Raw genomic sequence first — 26,366 nt, forward strand, 5'->3', positions numbered from 1 at the left:
AGACATTAATAAGCTTTCAGTGAAAACATTCCATACAGAGAGCCAGAGAGACAGCTCCGAGGACTGGGTGCACATGCTTTACAAGTGTTGGCCTGAAATCCATCCCCAGTACCTCATGGTTCCCCTAACAACACACCGGGGAACAGGTCTCTTGAACATCTGTGAGTATGGACCCAAGATAATGAAAAACAGAAAACCCATACATAGACATAGAAAGTAATAGTTTTGTAAACCAACAATATAGGCAACTCTTTTTTTTTTCTTTTTGGGTCACACCCGGCAATGCACAGGGGTTATTCCTGGCTCTGCACTCGGGAATTAGTCCTGGCAGTGCTCAGGGGACCATATGGAATGCTGGGAATCGAACTCAGGTCGGCCACGTGCAAGGCAAACGCCCTACCCGCTGTGCTATTGCTCCAGCCCCTAGACAACTCATTTTAATGATATTTTTCCTCAGTGTGTGTGTGTGTGTGTGTGTGTGTGTGTGTGTGTGTGATGCCTTCCAAATAGTTTCTGGGTCGGAGGGCCCTCCTCACAACTCTCAGCCAACAAGGCCAGTGTTCAGTGCTAGGACGTGAGGATGCCCTTTCGCTCCTATGTCTAGGATTTCCCAGACAAGCCCATCCATACTAAGGGACTACAGAACTACCCCAAGTTGGTTGCACGCAAGGCATGCACCTTAACCCCATACTATCACTCTAGCCACTTCCTCTTTATATTGCCAGTTTCATGACCCAGTAAATGATGATGACAACAATGACTGGCCTAGTTGATCCTTTTTTTTTTACCCCCTTGGGAATATTAGTGTTGGGACATGAACGTGTAAGGACAGTATCACACGTATTCCCTTGAAATAAGGGAAAGAGCAAAACCTAATCACCAGGAATGATTCCTGCTGATGACTTACTACTTGTGACTTTGAATAAGTTGCTTAACTTTTCTTTATCTACTTCCCTCATTTTAAAAACTGGAGCAATCTTTTCTGTCTTAGATGAATATATCATTTCTATCTTGCAATATTAATCATTTCTATCTTGACAGTGGTCAGTGCAATGTTTAACACAGAGCAAGTACAAATTAAGTACTCACTCTCATGGCAGATACCATTAGCTATTTTCACAATATTCTTCTCACCTTTTTCCTAGGTTTGTTTTCCTGGCCCTGTGACAGTACAGTAATCTCCTTGCTGGCCTTATACTTTGACTACCCAACCCATTCATTATGCATAGCAAAAGCAAATTAAATGTACAGAACCCACTTTCATCACCTAACACTCCCAGTTTTATCTTGTTAGTTTCTTATTTCTGTGTTAAATCCTCTGAATCCACACTCCTTCATCTAACATTTCTGGCTCCTAGGGACCGCAGCCTGGCACTCACTCCTTCAGCAGAGTCATTTATAGTTTCCTTTGTGTGGGTATGCTTCAGCTTCTGAAACTCCACTTCGAGTATGGCCAGACAGCAGCCCCTTTGAGGCATTGAGGACACATACTAGTTAATGTCTCCCTTAATCATGATTTGAATTGAATACACAACGGATAGCTTGCCAGGCTCTTCCGTTCACTCGAGTCATCCTAAATAGGATTGGCAGAATACTAGATGAAGGACAACCATGTGAGCAAGCCGGGTTCTGCAAAGGATTCAGCACCATCGACCATATCCACACGATAACCAAGCTCATTGAGGTTTCTCGGGAGTTCAAGATGCCGCTCTGTTTAACGTTCATTGATTTAAAGAAGGCCTTTGATTCTGTTGAGACGGAAGCGGTCATTGAAGCCCTAGCCAATCAGGGCATTCAAGCCCAATACATCAGGATCCTCCGTGAGCTGTATTGCGGATTCACTCCCAGGATCTCACCATTCTACAAAGAAGTGATCGTTGATGTCAAGAGAGGGGTGCGGCAGGGTGATACCATTTCACCGAAACTCTTCAGTGCCACCCTCGAAAACATCATGCAACGACTGGAATGGGAAGGAATGGGAGTGAAGATAGATGGTTGGCAATTACACCACCTCCGCTTTGCTGATGACATTGTTTTAATAACACCAAACATCAGCCAAGCGGCACAAATGCTGGCCGACTTTGACCATGAGTGTGGAAAGGTAGGACTACAGCTGAATCTTACGAAGGCAATGTTTATGAGAAACAGCCTCGTTCCTGACGCCCCATTCATTCTCAACGGAACGACCACCTCCGAATGCAACAGCTATGTGTACCTAGGTCGAGAGGTCAACATGACAAATGACCTGGCACCCGAGCTGCGCAGGAGGAAGAGAGCGGCTTGGAACGCCTTCAAGAACGTCGAAGAAATAGCTAAGAGGACGAAGAACCTCCGGCTCCGGGCACATCTCTTTGATTCCACTGTTCTTCCTGCATTAACATATGCCTCAGAGACCTGGGCCCTAAGCAAACAAGATGAGAACGCTATTCAGGTCTCCCAAAGAAGAATAGAAAGAGCTATGCTTGGAATATCACGTTTCACTCAAATGAGAGAAAGAATCCGGAGTTCTGACATCTGTCGACGATCAAGAATCAGGGACGCTGTCCCATTTGCCAAGGTGTCGAAAATCAGATGGGCTGGTCACTTAATGAGATTTAAAGATGACCGCTGGACTAGAGCTGTTACCGACTGGATTCCATGGGATGTCAAAAGACCGTGTGGCCGCCCACCTACCAGATGATCAGACTTCTTCGTCAAGATCATGAAGGATCGATTTGAGGTCCTTCATGTTCCTGGAGCGAACAGATGCCACTGGGCTACACTAGCACACGACAGGGACAAATGGAGACGTTACTGGTGCCCGCTCGAGCAAATTGACGACTAATGGGAACTTAAGTGATTAAGTGATTAATCATGATTTGGGGTAATATACCCTATATGATTTGGGGTAACTAATACAGTGCATGAAAATGAAATGAGAACCAATTCTGAACCAAAGAGATGGTTTAGGAGGTTAAAGCACTTGTCTTGCTTGTGGCCCTGGCTGTACCCGGATTCATATGCCTAGTGCCACATGTGGCTTCCTGAGCACAAAGCCAGGAAGAGCCCAGAACAGCATCAGTGGTGACCCCCGAGCAGAGTAAGAACTTCCTCCCTTCTGGAGAAGCCTGTATTCTCTTTATCACATATCTCTCTCTCCTCATGTTTCTCTTAAGTACATTTCTCTCAACTTTTCCTTCACAAAAGCAAAGCAAACATAATTTGTCCTTGTCAACCGTCTGCTTTAGTTAAATTGTCCATGTAAACCTGATTTCATTAAACTGTTCACATATCAGCATGTGTAACTATTTTCCCCTCCTAGACTTCTCTGGCCATTCTTTTTTTTTTTTTTTTTTTTTTTTTTGGCAGTGGAATGGAAGGGTCACACCCAGCAGTAATCAGGGATCATTCTGGATTCTGTGCTCAGGGATGACTCTTGGTTCTGTGCGTAGGGATGAATCCTGGCTCTGTATTCAGTGCTAACTCGTAGTTGAGGGCTTGGGGGACCACATGCAGTGTTGGCTGTAGAACATGTAAGGCAAGCACCTTACTTTTTATTTATTTATTTATTTATTTATTTATATTTTTTTTATTAGTGAAACACCATGAGGTACAGTTGTAGATTTACAATTTTTTGTCCTTGGTTTTCGATTATACAATGATCAGATACCCATCCCTGCACCAGTGCCCATTTTCCACCACCATGGATAATATCCCCCCCACCCCCATACCCCCAACCCCCTGCCTCTGTGGCAGGGCAATCCCCTGTGTTCTCTCTCTCGTTTTGGGTGTTGTGGTCTGCAAAAGAGGCATTGAGTGGCAAACATGTTCAGTCCATAGTCTACTTTCGACATGCATCTCTCCTCCTGGGAGGATCCTCCAAACACCCTTTATTTGGTGCTCCCTTCTCTATCTGAACTGCCCTTTCCCCTAGAATACCCGGCTGGCCTCTAAGCTATGGAGTAATCCTCCTAAGCACCTTACTTTGTAATCTCTAGCACTTTCTCTGTCTGTTCTTTAGTGCTCTCTATTCAGGCCCTTTCCTTCACTGCAGAAATTTTCTTACCCTAGGGCTGGAGTGATAGCACAGCGGGTAGGACATCTGCCTTGCACATAGCCAACCCAGGTTCGATTCCCAGCATCCCATAGGGTCCCCCAAGCACCACCAGGAGTAATTCCTGAGTGCAAAGCCAGGAGTAACCCCTGTGCATCACTGGGTGTGACCCAAAAAGCAGAAAAAATAATCCTTGGGAGACAAACACCCAAGAATAGTTGAGATAAATACCAGGAGGTCTGCTCCAGAGGTTGGAAGCTGGCAGCACATGTTGGGGGAAAAGGCAGCTCAGATAGAGAAGGGAACAACAAATAAAGGATGTTTGGAGATTCACTCTGTATGGGAGATGTGTGCTGAAAGTAGACTATAGACTGAACACAATTGCCACTCAATACCTCTATTGCAAACCACAACACCCTAAAGGAAAGAGAGAGCAAAAGCAAATGCCCTGCCACAAAGGCGGGGCGGGGCGGGGTGTGGGGGGATGAGGTGGGGAGGTGGGAGGGCTACTAGGATCATTGGTGGTGGAGAATGGGCACTGGTGGAGGGTTGGGTACTCGGTCATTGTATAACTGAAACCCAGGCATGAAAGTTTGTAAGTCTACAATAGTACGTCTTGGTGTTTCACTAATAAAAAAAAAAATTCTTACCCCTTCTTTCTCAAGTACAATCTCCCAACTTTCCCCCCCCCCTTCATTTTTATGAGTTTGATTTGGTTTGGTTTTGGTGGTGGTGGGCACAGGTGATGCTCAGGGATTACTCCTGGCTCTGCACTCACAAATTAGTCCTGATCGTGTTCAGGGAACCCTATGGGATGCTGAGGATCAAACCATGCAAGGCAATTGTGTGGTTTTTAAAATCTTACCATTTTGGATTATGAAGAGTAAGAACCATATTCTTTTATTAATATTAAATTTTAATAATATTTTAATATTAGCTTAATTAATATTAATTTAATATATCAAATTCAGGGCCAGATATGTGGGTCCATAGTAAAGCATGTATCTTGGCTGTGGAGAATCTGGGTTCAATTGGTGACATTGCAAAAGTTATTGTAATAATAATAGCGATTATGGTATTATATATTTATATAATTATTTGATAATTATATTATCAAATGTTTTATTTTTAATATATTTTTTATTAAAAGCACTATGATTTACAGAGTTGTTCATTATTCAGTTATTTCAAGCATTTAGTGTTCCAATACCACCAGTGTGACTTTCCTTTCCTCAATACCCCTAGTTTCTCTTCCAATCCAAAACTCCCGCTTAGGCACAGAAGAAATTTACTTTATATTGATTATTCCAATAAATTTTTAATAAATAAATGGTAAATAGAATGATCAGAAAATAAATGAGAGCCAATTTGTGATTACTATATGATTTTGACCTATGTATCACTGTATCACTGTCTTCCTGTTGTTCATCAATTTGCTCAAGCAGGTGCCAGTTCATCTCCATTCGTCCCTGAAACATGCTAGTATAGCCCAATGGCATATTGGGGGCTCCTTCAGGGTCAGGGGAATGAGGACCATCATTGTTACTGTTTTTGGCATATCAAGTATGCCACAGGTAGCTTGCCAGGCTCTGTCGTGTGGGCAGGATACTCTCAGTAGCTTATCAGGCTCTCCGAGAGGGATAGAGGCTTTTGGGGCAGTCTCTAATCACTTTTACAGGTATTACAGTCAGGCATATATGGGGGCAGGATACTTTCGTTAGCCTGCGGGGTTCTCTGAGAGCGAAAACTAGACAATAAAGGGTCGCGCGGCTGCAAATGCAGCCTGGCACTTCCTGGAGCTTAGTTTTAGAGTTTCTGGATCTTAGCCGTTGGTGGACAGTTGGTAGGCACAACTGTCTAGCTACTGGAAGATGGGGATCTGGGTGGAGGAGGCCCAGTCCCAATCCAAGCAGACTTGGAGATCTCAGCTCCAGGTCCCACATACTTGGGTTCCTCTGCCGGTTCCTTTGTGCATGAGACTTGTCTGAGCATATAGAGAGTGGTCTCAGCATGGCTGTGGCTGGATTTCAGAGGTCTTCTGCTGCTGGGGCTCTGCTCAGGGCGGGGAGGGAAACTCAACCCGCCCCCTCCAAGGGGCCCCATTGAAGACAGCCAGGTGTGGGGCAGTAGACTCTGCATTGTTCTCTTCCAGGAGCTTGGTTCTATAGTCTCTGGATCTTGGCCATTGGTGGGATTACACAGCAGGTAGTGGGTTTGACCTATGTAAGTCACTGTCACTGTCACTGTCACTGTTCTCCCGATTTGTTCATCGATTTGCTCGAGCAGGCCCAGTAACGTCTCCATTGTGAAAGTAAGAAAATTAAAACCATTTAATACAATACAATAAAACGCTTGTTCTCATTTACATATATAAATTTTCACGTTTGGAATCTAAAGTATATTACATTAAATTTTATTTTATACTTGGATCTCATTATGGTAATAATAGTCTCACCTGTCACTAATAAAAACTTTAAAGCAATTCCTTGTTAATATATTTTGGAGTTTACATAAAATATGTAAGCCCTACATATATCAGTTTTTCTCCTACTCTTTATGTAAACATTGTGATTTGCAGACTTGTTCATGATGATTTGTTATAGGCATTCAATATTCCAGCATCAATCCCACCACTATTACACTTCCATCCACCATTGTCTCCAATTTTCCCGACCACCCCTTAAGCTTCCTTTCATTTCAGGCCCTCAGTAATTCATTTTATATTACTCATCTCCAATAATTTGCTAACAGAATGATCAAAAACTATTTCCTTTGGAGAAAATTAGTGTAAATTGTTGTCTCACCATGGAGATATTAAGTACTTACATGAGAGATTACTAAAATGTTGTTATAGGTTCTGTGTTTATGTTTTGTTAATTGAGATTGGTTACCTTCTAAGTTACATCCCATCCAATCCGGTGTGCTACTACTTGTTTACCAGTGTTGCAGAGTTTGAGATCACATGGCCATATTTGAGCTCCCGGAAGTTCAGAATTTTTAATGGGGTGGCAGCTTTGGGGTATGGCCATGACTGCTAGGGCTTCCAGAAGTACAGGAAGATGGGTGAAGTAGCCCATCCTGACTCTAAAAAAGCCTGGAAATTTCAGCCACAAAACCTGCATGATTAAATTTTCAGCAGGTTAACTTCTTGATGAAATTTGTCCCATGACTAACAGTCTGGCCAGGGGTATGGCAGCAATTTTGAAATGTAGGAGCAAGCGACTGCGGGCGATATGTTTGGGTGGGCACAGGACTGACACACCCTTCTCTGGGGTGCCCTGAAATGTCTAGTAATCCATGGATATCCAAAAAAATTTTGTGTGGCTTGTTGATCTCTCTCTCTCTCTCTCTCTCTCTCTCTCTCTCTCTCTATATATATATATATATATATATATATATATATTTGGGGGGGTCACACCTGGAAATGAACAGGGATTACTCCTGGTTCTTGCATTCAGGAATTACTACTGGCAATGCTTGGGGGACCATATGGGATGCTGGGAATCGAATCCACTGTGCTATCGCTCCAGACCTTTGAGATATATGTTTGAGTCTCTGGAACAAGGCCAGTATATGTGCTTACATGGTTGTGCCTGGGGTGGTTTCAGAGCTGTTCTCATTGATGTTTCTTAGAAATTCAGTGGACTCTAGTAGTAGAGGTGAGTGAGAGATCAGGAAATATTGGCACTGCTAGACCTCAGGTCTTAGAGTCTCATGTCTTGCATACTATCAGCTCAAGCTCTGGCATCCCATGTGGTTGTCCAAGCCCCACCAAAACTGATTCCTGAAGGCTGCCAGGACTAATCCCTGAGCACCACCAGGTGTGGCCTACAAACTTCAGCTTCTTCCAAACTTGTGTGTATAGTGCCTGATGTCCTCTTTCAGCCTCGAAATAGACATGAATGACAACCCCATCAAAAAATGGGGAGATGAAATGAATAGAAACTTTGACAAAGAAGAAATCCGAATGGCTAAAAGACACATGAGAAAATGTTCCACATCATTAATCATCAGGGAGATGCAGATCAAAACCACAATGAGATATCACCTCACACCACAGAGACTGGCCCATATCCACAAGAACAAAAGCAACCGGTGCTGGTGCGGATGCGGTGAGAAAGGGACACTCCTTCACTGTTGGTGGGAATGCTGACTGGTTCAGCCCTTTTGGAAAACAGTATGGATGATTCTCAAAAAACTAGAAATTGAGCTCCCATTTGACCCAGCAATACCACTCCTGGGAATATATCCCAGAGAGGCAAAAAAGTATAGCCGAAGTGACATCTGTAGTTGTCTGTTTATTGCAGCACTCTTTACAATAGCCAGAATCTGGAAAAAACCTGAGTGCCCGAGAACAGATGACTGGTTAAAGAAACTTTGGTACATTTCCGCAATGGAGTACTATGTAGCTGTTAGAAAAGACGAAGTCATGAAATTTACATACAAGTGGTACTACATGGAAAGTATCATGTTAAGCGAAATGACTCAGAAAGAAAGGGATAGACATAGAAAGATTGCATTCATATGGGGAACATAAAGTAACAAAATAGAAACTAACACCCAAGTATGGCAGAGATTAGTACCAGGAATTTTACTCAATGACCCGGAGGACAACCACACATGTCAGGGGAAAAGGGAGCTCAGAGAGAGAAGGGAACACCAAATAAAGGGTGTTGGGAGGATCCGCCCATGATGGGAGAGCATGCTGAAAGTGGACTGTCAACCAAACATGATTGCCACTCAATGCCTCTTTTGCAAACCACAGCACTCAAAAGGAGAGAGAGGGAAATGCCCTGCCACAGAGGCAGGGTGGGATGGGGGCTGAGGGGTGGAAGGGATACTGGGATCCGTGGTGGTAGGAAATGCGCACTGGTGGAGGGATGGGTGTTTGATCATTGTATAATTGAAAACCAAGCACAAAAATGTGTAAGTCTGCAACTGTACCTCATGATGTCTCACTATTAAAAAAATTAATTAATAAAAAAAAAGAAATAGACATGAATGAACCATCTACCATGTGGAGCATCTTAAATCCTGTATATGTTTTAGGATACAGTTCCAAACCTCTTTCATGTATATGTTTACCATACTCTAACCAAGGAAATCACCACTATCCCATCACCACAATATTTTGGGTCCCCTCCCCAACTTGCCAGTCAGCTGTATTGGTGAAGCTGGTTCATCTGAATCTGGTTCAGTGGAAGCCCTTCCTTCTCTCGATCCGTAAACCATAGTTCTTAGGTCTCACCCTCCAAGTTTGTTCCCATTAGTTTTCTCTGCGGAACATGTTCTGTTTTGTACAAGGCAGTATGATGAGATCAGCAAGCGATCTTATCATGCTGCCTTGTGCAAAATGAGAATCAGGAAAATGCAGTGACTGCTAAGGTTGTGAGGAAATGAGTATTTCTAGCCCAATGTTAAGGTATAGATATTACTCATAGGCAACTGGCCAATTTGTACAAAATTTGTAACATCCTTTCTATGAGCTCTGTAATACTTATTTTTCCTAAGAAGTACTACTGGGATAATTATAAACTTTTGCAGTGCTTTTGTTTATTATATTTTTAAAATCAAAACTGATAGTTTATTCCATATATAGGCTAGGTTGTGATCTTGACATCATCTCCAAAGGAATACTGTGAACTTGTGAAAAAGGGTAAAGGAGTGAAACATTTCTGATCAGAAAGATGCGATTGATACATGGTTAATGGAAAAAAAAACTTCCAGTTACAGAGCAAAATGTATACTCTATCAAAATAAACTCTATGTGTGTGCTAGCAGGAACCTATGCAGGCCTGCCTGCACTGACTGAAAAGAAAATGTACCAGCTTCACCAACACAGCTGACTCGCGACAAAAACAAATATTTAAGTCTATTTTAGGAAATATTTATAGATTCCTATAAAACTTAGCTAAACTGTTGAGTCTCAGTTAATGTCATTCAAAATGAGAATGAATATGAATTTTTAAACATTCAGTTGCCCCTTGTCTCAAATTTCAAGTTGTTCTGCATTATGAATCTATCACGCTTACCATCAGTTCTTACTAACAGTTAACTTGAAGGTCAAAAAGGCAATCCTTCTTTAACTGTGTCACTACTACCTTACCTACCTAACATGTAGCTGCTCAGTCTATACTTCCTTCATCCCAAAATAAATAACTCTTTATTAATAATATTGTAATCCTAAAAAATATAAACACAGTCTTGCAAAACAATGTGCTCACAGTGAAAAATAATATTTTTTAAAAGAACTCTTTACCAGGGCTAGAGAGATCATATTGTGGGAAAGGCACTTGCTTTGTATTTGGCCACTCCAGGTGTGACCCATCATTTGTCCCTCAAGTCCTGCCAGGAGCACAGATCCAGAACAAAGCCCTGAGCACAGTTAGGGTGGCCACAAAACTAGAAAAGGAAAGGAGAGAGGGGCCAGGGGAGATTGCTTTAGCTACTAAAAGTTACTTTAACTATTAAAACAACTTTTGAGGACAAGGTTGATGATTAGGCTTCAGTTTTCTCCTGAGCCAAAAATCTTTCAAGAGCTTTCTCCATTGTTCTTATTGCCTTGCTTTAAGGTCCTATATTTTTGACTGTCTATCTAAAATTTGAAGGTATTATTATTCATATAATGATTTGCGGTTTCTGCTACACATACAGTTGATTTTTATTTGTTTTGGTTTTTGGTTAAGGATTAATTATGGTGGTACGCAATGGAGTGATAAGGACTGGGGTGGAGAGCAGAGATTTGGGAGCAGTGTGGAAGAGGTGGGTCCAGGCAACTCTCAGAATGGTCTCAGGAGAGCAGTGTCTGCCATTTGTCCAGAGGCCAAGGATTAGGAATGTATTTCACCCCACCACCATCTGGGATGAGCTGATTTCAGTCACCATGTCTTCAAACACATTTGCATTAAACATACTAAAGCCCCATTTCTTAGAGAAGTGTGTCTTCTGGGGGCCTGGCAGCGTGAACTAAACTTGGTACAGAGCTTCAATCACAAGCTCTTCGTCCTGCAGTTTGGTTCAGATGGACATGATTGCTTGGCCAATGTCAATCCTAACCACTGTGCCTGGGATTTCCCAAAGTCACCCAGCATTTCTCTTTAGTACCTAAGACTGGGACCAACATGAAAGCAAGATGCAAATGTCCACTGCAAAGAACTCCCTACAAGGTCCCTTAGAGGCCACAGGCTACCAAGGAGGCTATTTGCTGTTTATAGCAATTACACAGCAAGTTCCACAGAACAGAGAGCACAATCAGCTTGATTGACTATATTCATATAGTTAATTTTGAGAACTTTTAGTCAATTTATATTGTAAGCAGAGAAAGAAAGTATTAGAGTCAGGCTAATCATGATTAATTTTGATTGGGACTTTATTCCAAATCTGTCACTGTCACTGTCACTGTCCTCCCATTGTTCATCAATTTGCTCGAGCGGGCCCAGTAACGTCTCCATTGGAGACTTTGTTGTTACTGTGTTTGGCATATCGAACACATCATGGGTAGCTCGCCAGGCTCTACCGTGCAGGTGAGATACTCTCGGTAGCTTGCCGGGCTCTCTGAATCTAGATGTTATTATTTGGTAACAAAAAGATCTGTAACTCTAATGAATGTTCTAGACTGCGAACTCTGGATGACAGAATTTTGTTTAATAATAATAATAAAATAATAATAATAAATAATAAATCATTATCTCTAGACATATTAAATATAGAACTTGACTCAAGCATTCCAAATCTACCAAATAACAGTCTTGTTATTTTACCACTGAACAATATTAGACTGTTGGCATTAAATATGACTGTTCTGAATGGGAACTCTAATATTTCTATATCTATTAAATAATAGTAATATTTTTATATCTATTAAATAATAGGTTTGTAGACAATTAGCTGTTTAAAAAATAAATGAGTTTATAGAGATCATAACCATTAGTTGTAGGGAGCAATGTTTAAAAATATTAGAAAGTTATTATTTAATGGGCTGGAGCGGTAGCACAGTGGTAGGGCATTTCCCTTGCATGCAGCCGGCCTGGCTAAGCCGGGTTCGATTCCTCCGCCCCTCTCGGAGAGCCCGGCAAGCTACTGAGTGTATCTTGCCCGCACTGCAAAGCCTGGCAAGCTCCCCATGACGTATTCGATATGCCAAACACAGTAACAACAAGTCTCACGGTGGAGACGTTAACTGGGCCCGCTCAAGCAAATTGATTAACAACGGGAGGACGGTTATTTAATATTTATAAAGTTTTTAATAGAAAGTTGCCGATTTTGAATTTAACTCACTAATAGCTTGTGCATTTTAGAAGTTACTACTTTAAAATTTATGTGACTTCCTTTGTTTTGTTTTGTCTTGGTCTTTTCTGTGTCAAGAATCAAACAAAAGACCTCATACATGTGAGGTATATGCCCTATCACTGAACCACATTTCTGGGCTTATTTGCTAATATGTGTTTTACCAATTATTCTTGCATCCATTTGTGTCCATTATACTCTATTGATAAGATGATGATGATGATAAAAATTAAAATAAAAGTTTTACCTTAAAGAAAAAAATTTTCCAAGTCATGTATCTGAATCATAAATTTTTATACTATATTTTATCTCCTGCTACAAATATTGACAGGCATCTGATTATGTGGCCTACTTCTAATTATAGATATAGGCTACTTCACATGGAGCTGGATATTTCTAAGAGACTAAACAAGACGTGTAATGCTGTGAACAAGAAAAACAGCAGCATGTTTTTACTGTAAATTGACTGTTGTCATAAACAATAATTATCAACGCAGTTTGGGTACCCTGATACTGTCTTGGGCCTCATCATTCAAATCATTTCTCTTTGTATTTTAATATAATTTTTTAGGGGGGAAAACCCAACAACTGTCAATCTAATCATTATATTCAGCCTACATTATCAAGCAAAACATATTTACAGCTAGATCTACACTGTTTTTACAAGTTTATTAAAAACATGTGTTGCCCAGAGCCAGGAATAGCTACAGCAAATGCTAACAGCAGTAGGCAAACTGTCTCTTCACTTTTTTTCTAATGATTTAGCTACCCCATCACTATAACTATGAGAGATAAAGTAGATATTCCTACATGAAAATTGATATTGCAGATAGAATGTGTGTTTGTCTTTGTGTGTGCAAACACACACATTGGAGGGCAGAGGCAAAGAGGGAGAAAAGGTGACAATGGGAAGGGTTAGATAAGACAACCAGAACTATGGTATGCCTTATACAACTGATCCAAGATCACAGAACAACACTGCATGAACTAGTGGGAATTTTGGCAATTTAGATTACTTTAAGAAAGCACCTATTTATTCAGGATGCTCATTAAAGCTGAACCTTTGGTTTTTTTGTAGAAATTTAACATCAAATCATCTTTATTAGAATTGAATTATGTAATCCTTGATTTACTAACCCTTCATATGACCCACTATTTAATTTAAAGAAAAAGACAAATTTGCCCATGCTCTTTGATTTATTCTTTTAGATTCGGAAGTTTACCAGGTCTTTTAAGAATGAAATAGGCTGATGTTTCAGACCATATGAGAGAATGCTATTTCTCACATTGGTTTCAAATCTATTTTAACACAGTGAAGACACAAAGTATGTACTAAATGCCCAGTGGATGTCTCACCAAATTAGTTGCTGAAAGAAATAATACAAAGGCCTTGGGGAGTCAACAAACTAATGTGGAGCTAGATGTACATACCTCAAACAACTAGGGAGTAACACAATACGTTATATAGCCAAGTGATGAACTGAGTGATTAATATACATGGACTGCAAGAATTCAGAGAAGGGAAAGAACAATGCAGGCTGTAGTTACTCCTGAAGAATGGATGCCAAATGTAGAAAACGTTTTCTTCTCTCTTTCAAACAATCATTTAACAATATATTTTGGGCTCTTGATATATTTTGGAGCAGTAGCAGACAAGGTAGAAAATTGAAGAGTCCTTGGTTGTAGAGAAAAGTGGGGCTAAATAATCTTTCTGGACATTGCAGTGCTCTCCATTGTTACACAGTTGCAATTATATCATTTCCATTTCTTGGTGGCACATCAGATTATATTTAAAAATGTGAAATACACTTTCAAAGTGAAAAGCAAATATAAATTTTATTAGAAATTTGTTTACTACTAATAATACAGCACTAGACAAAATTCAGGGAGGGTGCTTCTATAAAACATTATTAAATCATAGTGGGTATTCATTTTTATGTGCTTGTCTCATAAAGCACAAACTGAGCTTAAAATGTTCTAACAGCTTAATTTTTCCACAGAATATATGTGTTATTCCAGGTATAAAAAGCTAGTATGGTTTGTATGAAAAAGGAATCCTAACATGCTTCGTCTGTAAAATCTGCTAAGTTTTCCAGGACCTTTAATTTACTATGGAATAGCTAATATTTTTCTTCTTGTCTTCTTTCATTGTGTGCTATAAGTAGAAGAGTTTAGTCTCTTATTAAGTCATTCTATCAACAAAGGTGGTTTAAGATGTGTATGGGTAAAATGGCTTTACAAATGGTGGACAAAAATATATGGGGGGGTGTTTATGTAGGAGGCGCAAACTGATGATGCTCAGGGCGCACAGCTGACTCTGTTTAGGGGCCACTGCTGCCAATGCTAAGGGAACGATATGCAATACTAGGACTTGAACCACAGCTGCAGCTTTAGATGCATGCTGGGCAAGCACCTCAACTTTTATACTGTCTCTTTGTTTATTTTATTTTATTTCTTTATTTATTTTTAGTTCACTTTGGGGGCCACACCTGGCAATGCTCAGGAATTTCTCCTGAGTCTCTACCCAGGGACTACTCCTGATAGTGCTTGGAGGAGCCTATGTGATGTTGGAAATGAAACCAACTCAGCTGCGTGCTATCTCTTTGGTCCAGAGAGAAATAATCTTAATATATAGAAGGACAGAGAAAGTCACTGTAGCATTCTGCATCTTTCCCTTTCCTTCTGTCTGCCTTCCCTCAGCCTGATATCTTCTAGTTCCATCCATGTCAGCAGCAAATTGCATGATTTCATTCTTTCTTGATGCTATACTGTGTTCCACTGTGGGCAGTGATACCAGTTGTTAGAAAACAGCTTAATTCACTATGGAAAACAACCCAACTGGCATTTTAGAAGTTTTAGAAATTTCACATCATGTAATTTCTATTCCAAATTAGAGAGGCTTATAGGGTGTCAAGATCTTAGCATAGTGGTTTCATCCTGAATTTCAGAAAGGTGAGCCTAACATTGTGATAAATACTGTGGTTGACTATGACAAGTAAAAAACTTAATCCCAAAGTGTGAGAGAAGTGTAACTGAGGGCAAAGTCCTGCCTCTGCCTTCACTCTGAGTCCCTGCACTGTCTTCACTACTTCTGAGCAGGAATTTTGATCTCCAGTCACTCATATCTGGAATTTTTATTTGCAGTCATTGGACAAGTTACATCGGTGCTTAACCTGTTTAGAGAGACAAAAAGACAAGATGAAACAGACATACAGAGTAGACAGTGTACTCATGTCAGAGTGATTTAAAAGGAGCATCAGATTCTCAAAAGAAAACGAATGTATAATTTCCTTGCCACAGTTTTCTACATTGAAGTGTCATGTAAAACTGAATGTATACGATTTGAATGCATTAAGATTTTAATTTTAATTTGGGATTGCATCAAATTAGAAAGCTTCTACACAGCCAAAGACATTCCAATTCTAATAAAAAGACTGAGAGAAAATATTTGCACACAATATTTTTGATAAAGGTTTGATATCCAAGATCTATAGAACACTTTCTAAACTCACCAACAAATATCCAATGACTCCATAAATGGGATAAAATTAACAGACTCTTCCCCAAAGAAGACATATGGATGATATCAGGTATATGAAAATGTGTTCATTGATACTCATAATTAGGAAAATTCTAATTAAAATGAGATATTGTCTCATGCCTGTGAGGATAACACATATTTAAAAATCTGAAAATTGCCAATATTGGCATATTGTAGTGAGAAAGGAAACCTCATTCACTTCTGGTGGGAGTGTTGCTTGGTTCAACCTCTATGGAAAAAAAATACATATATAGTAGAACTGCCATATGATCCAGTGATACCACTTGTTGGAATAACACAAAAACTGTCACTATCACTGTCCTCCCGTTGTTCATCAATTTGCTCGAGCAGGCCCAGTAACATCTCTATTGGAGACTTTTGTTGTTACTGTGTTTGGCATATCGAATACACGGGTAGCTTGCCAGGCTCTGCCATGTGGGTGAGATACTCTTGGTAGCTTGCCGGGCTCTCCGAGAGGGGCAGAGGAATCGAATTCAAAAGGTTATATATGCATCTGTGTTTACCACTGCACTTAGTACTAAGTACTAAGTACTAGGGCTGGAGCGATAGCACAGCGGTAGGGCGTTTGCCTTGCACGCAGCCAACATGGCCAACCCGAGTTCGATTCCTGCGCCCCTCTCGGAGAGCCCGGCAAGCTACTGAGAGTATCTCGCCCGCACGGCAGAGCCTGGCAAGCTCCCCGTGATGTACTCGATATGCCAGACACAGTAACAACAAAGTCTCCAATGGAGACGTTACAGGGCCCGCTCGAGCAAATCGATGATCAACAGGAGGGCCTTTACCTTTACCTTTACCTTAGTACTATAGTCAAGATATGAAAAAGCCCCAAATACCTAACTACAGATGAATGGAACTAGCAGTTGTGGTGTATAATACACAATAGACTATTATGCAGCTCTAAGAAGGAACAAAATCATATGATTTCCAGCACCATGGATAGAATTAGAGAATATCATGCTGAATAAAGTCAGTAAAAATTAAAGGGACAGGTACAAAATGATCCTCTTCAGAATTTCTTATTTCCTCTTCAGAATTTCTCTCACATCTGCAGGTAATGCAATTCTATAATGTTAAGCATGGGTAATTTTGTGTTTTGAGTATTGTAATATACACTACAGTTTGTCTTCCCTGCGGAGGAATTCTTTCCCCGAAGATAGTACTAGAAATTTGAACATTTTGCTCATAGTGATTGGTATGATGCTGATAAAGACATTCATAGGAAATCTCAAGTCAACTACCACATAGTCCCACAAAATTAGCTTAATGTCACGAAGGATTTTAGACATTTTGAAGTCAGGACTATATATTAACAATCTGTACCCGTCCCTTTGCCATTGTACAGAGTGCCCAGGCTAATTGTTAAGTAACTTTTAACAATTCCTCATCATATGGTACATTTTTTAATGAAAAATTGATATAATTTCTTTTTATATGCTTACAATTTGTTCTCTTTGGAAAGAATTCGGAACTGTGACTTTCTTTTATTAGCCAGCTTGCAAAAGAAATGCATGGTTTCTGATGAATTGTGTGCTGTTTTCTGAGAATTTCTCCACTGACACATCTTTTGAACAGAAAGGATTTGTTCCTGAAGTTCTTACTCGGGAGCTTTCAATAGACTTCAGATGTAGAGAAGCATTGCCTTCCTCAAATATGATTTGCAACTGCATTTGATTCACTTCCCTCTCTTTCATGAAATTGAGATGGACAGCAGAGCCAACTGAAAAATAGTATATATGGATTGCTTTTATCCTCCCAATATTAGATTGCCTTGTAAATTTATTCTTTCTTGTTTTAAGGGAAATCACATATCTTAGTTTTATTTTTCTTTTTAATCACAGTGAAATTAAAACACAGAAGAGAGTACTGGTAACTCCAAACAATACAGATGTGGCTTATTTCAAAGTGAGGTAGCTATCTGGAAGAGATTTTCAACTTTGGATTATGTCAGGGCTAATGGTTAAACCTGCATACCTTGTCTTTGATGTTCTGTCTGAGCTCAAGTGAGGTAATAGGATTAAAAATAACGTGTGCACCTTTCTTTTGATCTCAGTAGCCAAAAGAAAGGAAAAGAAGAAGCCCTGTCTTCTGTATTTTAGCATATACTACTGATCCAACTTCACCGTTACGATTATAGGGCACAATTCACAGATTTGACAAGTGGAATACAGCTAATGTTTTACTCAGCTGTTTACTTTCCCTAATACCCAGCTATTTGCCTGAAGCAATCTAATTCAGATATCAATACATAAATATGGCTTTACAACATCTACATAAATTAAGACGGATTTATTTAATTTTATTCAACCTTTCTCAAATGAACGCTGCTCTGTTAACTGACAGCCCAAATAGATGATTTGGGACTATTGGGAACAGTTACTTTCTAGGTAACTTTACCTCAAAATCGATGGTTATAAGATGCTATTATATGAATTTTACCTTAGGATAATGAAATATCATGTCACACTAGTTAGAATGGCATACGTCAAAAAGAATAGGAACAATCTGGATATGTGAACTTGTGGTGAAAAAGGAAACCTCATGCACTTCAGTGGGTGGGGGGATGTTGTCTAGTTTAGACCTTATGAAAAATATAATGATTTTTTTTTAAAAAACCTAAGAATAGAGCTGCCATATGACCCTGTAACACCTCTGCTTGGTGCCTACCTACAAGATGCAGAATCATTTATTCTAAAAGATATATGCACACCTTTATTCACTGCAACGCTTAGTACATAGTTATGTTACAAAAAAACTAAGTGTCCATTGACAGAAGAGTGGAAAAACTGTCTCTCACACACACATGCACATACACACACACACTGGACTACTACTATTAAGCCACAGGAATGATGAAATCATGCATACTGCTGCAACATGGATGAACTGAAGGATCTTATGTTCAGTGCAGTAAGTCAAAAGGAGACAGTCAAACATTCGATGTTCTCATTAATCTGTGGCATGAAAAATAACATGTCTAAGGAATGCTAGGTACACGGTAGCCAAAATACTCTCTCTAGATTACAGAAACAAAAATGCCAAGGAATGAGAGAAATGGAAGAAGGAAACACAAGAGGAGGTATGTAATTAAGATAGGGCAAGAGCCCAGAGGCCGGAGTTCCTCTTTGTTATAGAGGTGAAATTTTCTATCTTTTTGTCTCCTCAGACTTATTTTGACCTAAAGTCTTGGTCATCATAGTTAACTCCTTTGACCTTTAATTTATGGTTATGAGTTAAAATATCTCAACTCCATTTGGAGCAATATATGTGTATGTATAAAATGAGTATATTTAAATGAGAAATTGTGAAATTCTCAAGGGAAATGAATACTTAGCACAGTAAAGGTAAAGGTAAATGTAAAGGCCCTCCCATTGATCGTCGATTTGCTCGAGCGGGCCCAGTAATGTCTCCATTGGAGACTTTGTTGTTACTGTATCTGGCATATCGAATACTCTCGGTAGCTTGCCGGGCTCTCCGAGAGGGGCGGAGGAATCGAACTCGGGTCGGCCATGTTGGCCGCGTGTAAGGCGAACGCCCTTCCCGCTGTGCTGTCGCTCCACAGTATCTTCATAATAAATCCTTTGGATGGGATGCATTGGGTCACCACAGTCTGTCAAGTATAGGAGCTTCTCCTGGTGCTTAGGGGGTGTTCTCAGTGGTGTTAGGAATCCTGTGATTCAGGCGATCAAGCCCCAGGCCTCCCATATAAAAAGCATGCGCTCAGCCTGCTGAGCTATTGCTCAGATTCTATAATATTTTTATTTATTTTTATAAAGTTGTTCATCATTTGTTACATTCAGTATTCCAGCACCAATCTCAATACCATTGTACCTTGCCACTACCATTCTTCCTAATTTTCCCAACCACCCCTAAAGCCTGGTCCTATAGCAGATCTTGAGTAATTTCTATTATATTGCTTGTTACAATTTGCTAAAAATGATCAAAACTATTTCCTTAGATGAAAGTATATGAATATTGTTGTATCTCACCATGGAGTCATCTGTGATGAATCTTTAAAAGATGGAAGTTAGTGTATGAATGAAATATGTTACCACCTCTGAAAACAAAAACATATACTTAGATATTTTCAATGATGAGCAATTTAATTGGATTAATATTTTTAAAAAGAGAGATATTTCAATAGATGAGATTATTTCAAGAGAAGTTATTTTCATTTTTTTAGCAAATAAAAAATGATGAGAATAACTGTCTCGCTTTCTTCAGGTTATGTCCTATGTTTTCTGTGTGGGGTCAGGGATTTTGACTTGCTGGCAGGTATGCCGATATTTGGGTTTGTGTTTTCCCATTATCTGATTTCTAAATCCTGATTTGGAAGTTTCCTTTTCAGTCCCCACCCTTTGGAATTCTATATTTTTATAGACTTAAGCTTCTTTCTTTATAAACTTTTATTTTGCTCCATCCTATCTTTCTGTTATTCAGTTATTGGATTTTCAGACACGTTCCTGCAAGATTCTCTTAGCTTTAGAGCCATGAACTTTGAGGACCTTAAGTGACACATATAGCTCACTAAGCAGTTGGTTTCCATTAGTGTATACTGTAGGCTAGAGAAGACAGTTCTTACCAAAAAAAAAAAAAACCCACAAAAACAAAACTTGCAATTCTGGCCCTTCAAGTATTAGGGAGGAGGAGGCTAGGAGGAGAAGCATCTTTAATATTTTTTTCTTCTAAAGATTATAGCACAGCAGGTAGGGTGTTTGCATTGCATGTGGGCGACCCGGGTTCGATCCCTCTGTCCCTCTCGGAGAACCCGGTAAGCTACCAAGAGTATCATATCCCGTCTGCATGGCAAAGCCTGGAGAGCTCCCCATCTCACAATGGAGATCTTACTGGTGCCCACTCGAGCAAATCGATGAACAATAGGAGAACAGTGCTTCAGTGCTACAGTGCATAGATGATGACCTAAGTATACTGAGAGAAATGAGCAATGACAGGTATAAACTCAACGTAACGTAACGTAACGTAACGTAAAGGCCCTCCCGTTGATCGTCGATTTGCTCGAGCGGGCCCAGTAACGTCTCCATTGGAGGCTTTGTTGTTACTGTGTCTGGCATATCGAATACTCTCGGTAGCTTGCCGGGCTCTCCGAATAAACTCAAGCAAAAAGAAATATTAAATAAAACAGTCATGAGGGCACAGTTTCTTATAAACAGCCATAATTCCAAGAGCTATCAAGGTATTGCTGCCATCCATGCATATTGCACACCCCAGTGTGTAAAACTAAGGCTGAAGGGTAGAAATGTGTCTTAAGTGGTAGAACATAGAACCTAGAATATATGAGCCCTGAATTGCATCCCCACTACCACATCTGCCTCTCCAGGTACCACCATGTATAATTCTAATAGCTCACAGGCACGACTGAGCCCCAAACACCTACAGAAGTATACCTTAATTAAAGGAAAAGTAAAACTGAATGCTTTGATTTTTCTATCTTAAACTTAAAAAAAAAACAGTTTATGAGTATTCCCAAGTCCACATTTCATTTCCTTCTTTTGTGTAATATTTAAATAAACTAGAATTCGTGGGAGCACCTGGGTCATGCTATTTGCATAATTCTCTGCCATTTGAAATGCTAGGGTCCATGCCTTATGTTTATCACTTTTAGTACGGCATGTATTTCTTAAATGCAAACAAGTCTCTCAGGCAGCCGGCCATTGCTTTTGCAGCAGAATACAGGAACAATTGCAATGAGATTTTATCATGTGGTTTTCCATTGCCCACGTTTCTGAGTTTTCAGTCTTTTAAACCAGGAACAGGAACTTCTGAAAAGGAACTGTCCATTGAAAGAAATGTAAGAAAACCAAGGTAAATGAGGATGAAAATGTTGGGAAAGGTTTGCACAAGGCTCACTGTATTTCATGCCTTTCTGTTCCTGGTAAACCTTCGCCAAAAGATGGGAGAAATCTAAGACAAAAGTCAGGAGGGGGAAAAAATATGAGACTATATCAGGGACCATAAAAAATAGCATATTGAATTTATGAATATGACTTGGAAAATTTATTTGAGTGGAGGGATTAGAGAAAGAGTACAGGGCGTAAGTTATTTGTCTTGAATCCAGCCAACTCAGTTTTGATCCCCAGCACCTAATATGGTCCCGGAGTATTACCAGGAGTAACCCCTAAACATTGGGCCAGTGCATTGCCATGTGTGGTTCAGTCACCCATCCCCAAGCTTTTGTTAATTATTTTTTTTATCTTTCATATTAAATAATATCAAGCACTAAGCCATAGAATGGAGTTCACACGCTACTTAATTTGGAGACAGCTTCAAACTTGTTTAAACTCTTTCAGAGGATTATCTGCATATTGGTACTAGAAAGCCCCCCAGCCCAGAAACCAGAAGACATGATTCTGATTCTAACCTTGACCTTGAGGGCTCACATAGTCATATCCAAGAGTTCAGTATTCTAGAGTGTGTTAAACTGTGTTAGAGAACATGTAGCCCTAGAAAATATTCATCTGTATAAAATTGCATGAATGGTTACGTCATCGGGGAATGATAGTGATTTCTATTTGCATGTCTGTAAGATCATTGCTATTGGGCCCTTCTAGCACATACTAAGTTCCCCAGAGGCTGAGTCTAATGTTCTCTGAATTATCTTTCAGTGTTCAATGGTATACAATATTTTATATTACACTGAAGTTATTCTTTTTGTGAAAGTATCCAATGAGTAGTCAATTTCTTAAAAGTAAAGTTACAACCTTTATGTCTTAAAGTATTTTGCTTGTTTTTTGTTTTAGTGGGGCTTTTGTTTCTTGCCTCTCAAATGGTGCTTAGAAGTCCACGTCAGTGGAGCTGGGGTCTCTAGGACCACACCCACTGGTGCCCAGGGACCACCCGGGCTACAGCTGGTGATGCTCAGGAGACCACCTGGTGCAAGGAATCCAACCAGGGTGACTTGCATTCTCGGCATGAGCCTCAACCATCCTACGATCTCCTGGTCCCTATTCCATATTTTAAAATGTTCTGGGGGCATGCAGAAGAAATGTTTCTGTTTCTGATCTATTGCAAAAGCAAAACATTTTCAAACTGGCATGAAACTAATATTTACAGAGGAATTTGATCAGTTTTCCTTTGATGAGATATGATGCTAAGTCACCAAGTCACCATAACTATGAGGACTGACTCTTTGACTCTTCATATAATAGTGAATAAAATTTTTAAGGAATATTTTCAAAGTGACGTTTTCTTGTCTGCCTCCCTCTTCTTTCCTACTCTCTCACCTGGCATCCATCTATCTACATATCATCTATTTCAAATACCATAAACTTAGTCTCAAAATATAATGAATAAATTCCTGTAACAGGATAATCATTCTTAGCTACTGGTTTTTCTGTGCCATCATAGCGATAAATGGTTATGAATAAATATTTTGTTTTACTAGGGAAAGAAGTGAAGTTAAAGGAAACCTTTCTTGAACATTTGCCTGTTTTAGGCATTTTCATTATCATTGGATTCATAGTTGTGTACATATTAATCAATTCTTGAAGAAAGAGCTTCAGGAGATTGATTTTCAACCAAAATCAAACAAAAAATTGCAGGGTTATAATTTAAACAAAATACTTCTAATTTTGTTTAAATTAACTTCTAAGTCCAGAGACTTTCTGTAGTGGAAGTAGTACAATTATTGTTCTTCTAAAACCATTTACCTATTAAAATGTTATATTACAGGTCTTAAATGGGAATTGAACCATTGTGTCTTATTTATAAGGAGCTTTCTTTATCCATTTTATCAAAAGGCCAGAATTCCAGAGTCCATTTCTCCTTTGTCTGAATGCAATATGTAGATCTAAAAGAGGTTTGATAATAAAATAGAAACTTGTTTTCCTTAGACATTGATGGGTGTTATATTACAGATTGAGATCTTTATCTGAAACATGTGCTCTTGGAACAGTACACATACCATTTAGAAAGGCTTGTTCTCTAAGGTTTAAAAACAGAGCAGTAGTGCTAAATTGTTTGTTCATTTGTTTGTTTTCTGCCAGAGCCCCCAAGGCCTTCAGCATCATGACCTCTCTTGTGTGACACATTGTCCTGACCCCACTGGTGTTTAGTCCCTCCGAGGGCCTTGGGGCAGCTCAACCTTGACTGCAAAGTGAATGGTGTTGCAGTTTAAACTGGTAACAAAAAAATAGTCATAAATATTTTTAAATGAGATACACTCGTCATTGAGAATCTATGTGCTAAATGCAAAGACCATAATGTTTATCAGTTCACAAGGGAACATAACAATGTCTCTTCTCTCTATACTCTGTCAGCCCTGAAGGATAACATCTTATAGGGAGACAGTAAATATTTATTATTTACCACTTTTGGTGGAAATATATTGAGGCAAATTGCACACAAAACATTAAGTTAACTTTTTGGAAGATTTTGGGGGGTGGAGGAGGCTGTTCTCAGGTCTGCATTCATGGGTCATTCCTGTCAGTGCTCAGGGACCATATGGTGCCAGGGATTAAACTGGGCTTCCTCATACAGAGAGCTTGTACTCAGCCTATTCAGTTATCTGTTTGTCCCCGTAAAAATTAAAAGATAGATTCATGGGTATTTAGCGGAGGAGCGATAGCACAGCGCTAGGGCGTTTGCCTTGCACGCAGCCAACATGGCCGACCCGAGTTCGAATCCTCCGCCCCTCTCGGAGAGCCAAAAAAGCTACCAAGAGTATCTCGCCCGCACGGCAGAGCCTGGCAAGCTCCCCGTGACGTATTCGATATGCCAAACACAGTAACAACAAGTCTCATGATGGAGACGTTACTGGGCCTGCTCAAGCAAATCGATGAACAACGGGAGGACCGTGACCATGTGTTAGTTCATTTACAAATATCCAAACTTCTTCTAATAGGTTTTAAAACATTCCCATAATTTCTGAGCAACGTCCCCTACCCTTTTTATAGTTTATCTCCATTCTTCCCACTCCCCAACCTGCGTTCCATCTTTTTTAGTAATTTATACAAACTGTTCCTCCAACATGTTATTTTTGTGACTGGCTACTTTCTGTTACAGTAAGGTTTTCAAAATTTGTCCCAGTTCTAGCATGTCTCATTTTTATTCATTCGTCTTTGTCTGAATAGTAGATATATTGTATGTATATACTTCTATCTCTTTAGCTATCGATGGATGTTTGTCCTGATACTAAACAAGCAATATTCTCCCCAAAAGACATTTAAAGCCTTTGAAAACGGGCTGTCTTATAGCTGCTGAGGACTTACCATCACAGAGTTGTATCCAGTGATTAACCTCTATTAAGATTCTTTTGGTGAAGAGGAGGGTTGGGCCATACCCTACAGTGCTGAGGAATTACTCCTGGCTCTGTGTTTACGTGTTCAGGTAACCATGTGGGCTTCTGGGGATTAAACTGGGGTTGGCTACATGCAAGGAAATCACATTAGCCTCTGTTCTACTCTCCAGCCCCCTTTAAGTTTTTTTTTTGATACTAAAGTCACTGAAATAAATTATTAAGTTGTTTTAATAAATAATGTGCAATATGTATAGGTTACACGTATTATGCCAAAATATAGAAATATTTTAAACATACTATATACTTATGGCATTTTTGTGTTCAATACTAAGTTTAGTGAAATTGTGCCATACCTGTTTGGATAGCTTAGGTTAGAAATTAAGAAATAAATAATTCATCCCAAAAGTACTAAGTATGTATGCTCTTTTGTCAATTAATCAAGAAAAGCTATTGAAAACATTAAATTATCTGGCATATCTACATATATAATAATTATGCTGCCAACTCTTTTCCTTCTGAAACAATTTATACATTACATAAACCTAAGTCTTGCATCCAAGTATCATTTCAAGAGAGGCAAGCTTAAATAATGGAGGCAATGGGGAAACATAATATTACGATAATGTTCTTTGGTGCGGTTTGGAAGGTTTTAGGAAACATTTGGAACTGTTTTTCTCATAAAGTCACTTAACTATTGAAGTGTTATGATAGCATTTCCCTCCACGTTGTATACAATACCAAAAAAGTTCAGTTAAAGGAGACATCATTCTAAATATCCTGATTAGAGGGATTTCTACCAACCAGGAAATTACATGCCCTTATATCCTGGTATTAGTTTAATAAAAAAGTTGCAGTGAAATCAGTAAGGACTAGGTGATTTAGAGCATCTATTTGCAAATGTCCATTTCTTTCTAGCCCCATTTAATAAGAAACTACTTTATATTTCTTGAATAAATAAAAGACCCAGAATTTTAGATTAATGTGCTTTAGAATATATGTTTTTGAGACACATTTTTCTCTTTTTTTTATTTTGTGTCACTCTTGGCAGTGGTCAGAGTGGTCAATTTTATTCCTGGCTCTGCTCAGGAATCACTCCAGGCAGTGCTCATGGGACCAGATGTGGTGCAGGGGAGTAATCCCTCATGCAAGACGAGTGCCTTGCCCACAGTACTATCTCTCCAGTCCCTTGAAAAATATTTCTAACTCCATTATAATCCAATACTTTCCTCAAA

At 39.6% G+C, this 26,366-nt stretch overlaps 1 protein-coding gene and 1 pseudogene across 5 annotated transcripts in view; one reads left to right on the forward strand and one right to left on the reverse strand.

Annotated features, from left to right (window-relative positions):
• The window catches only part of GTDC1 (glycosyltransferase like domain containing 1), a 421,396-nt gene that overhangs the window by 294,080 nt on the left and 100,950 nt on the right, over positions 1 to 26,366 (forward strand). The window lies entirely within an intron of this gene.
• On the reverse strand, positions 11,187 to 11,303 carry LOC130027003 (uncharacterized; annotated as a pseudogene).

This window comes from Sorex fumeus, unplaced genomic scaffold (assembly GCF_029834395.1).
Source record: "Sorex fumeus unplaced genomic scaffold, SorFum_2.1 ptg000035l, whole genome shotgun sequence".
NCBI lineage: Eukaryota > Metazoa > Chordata > Mammalia > Eulipotyphla > Soricidae > Sorex > Sorex fumeus.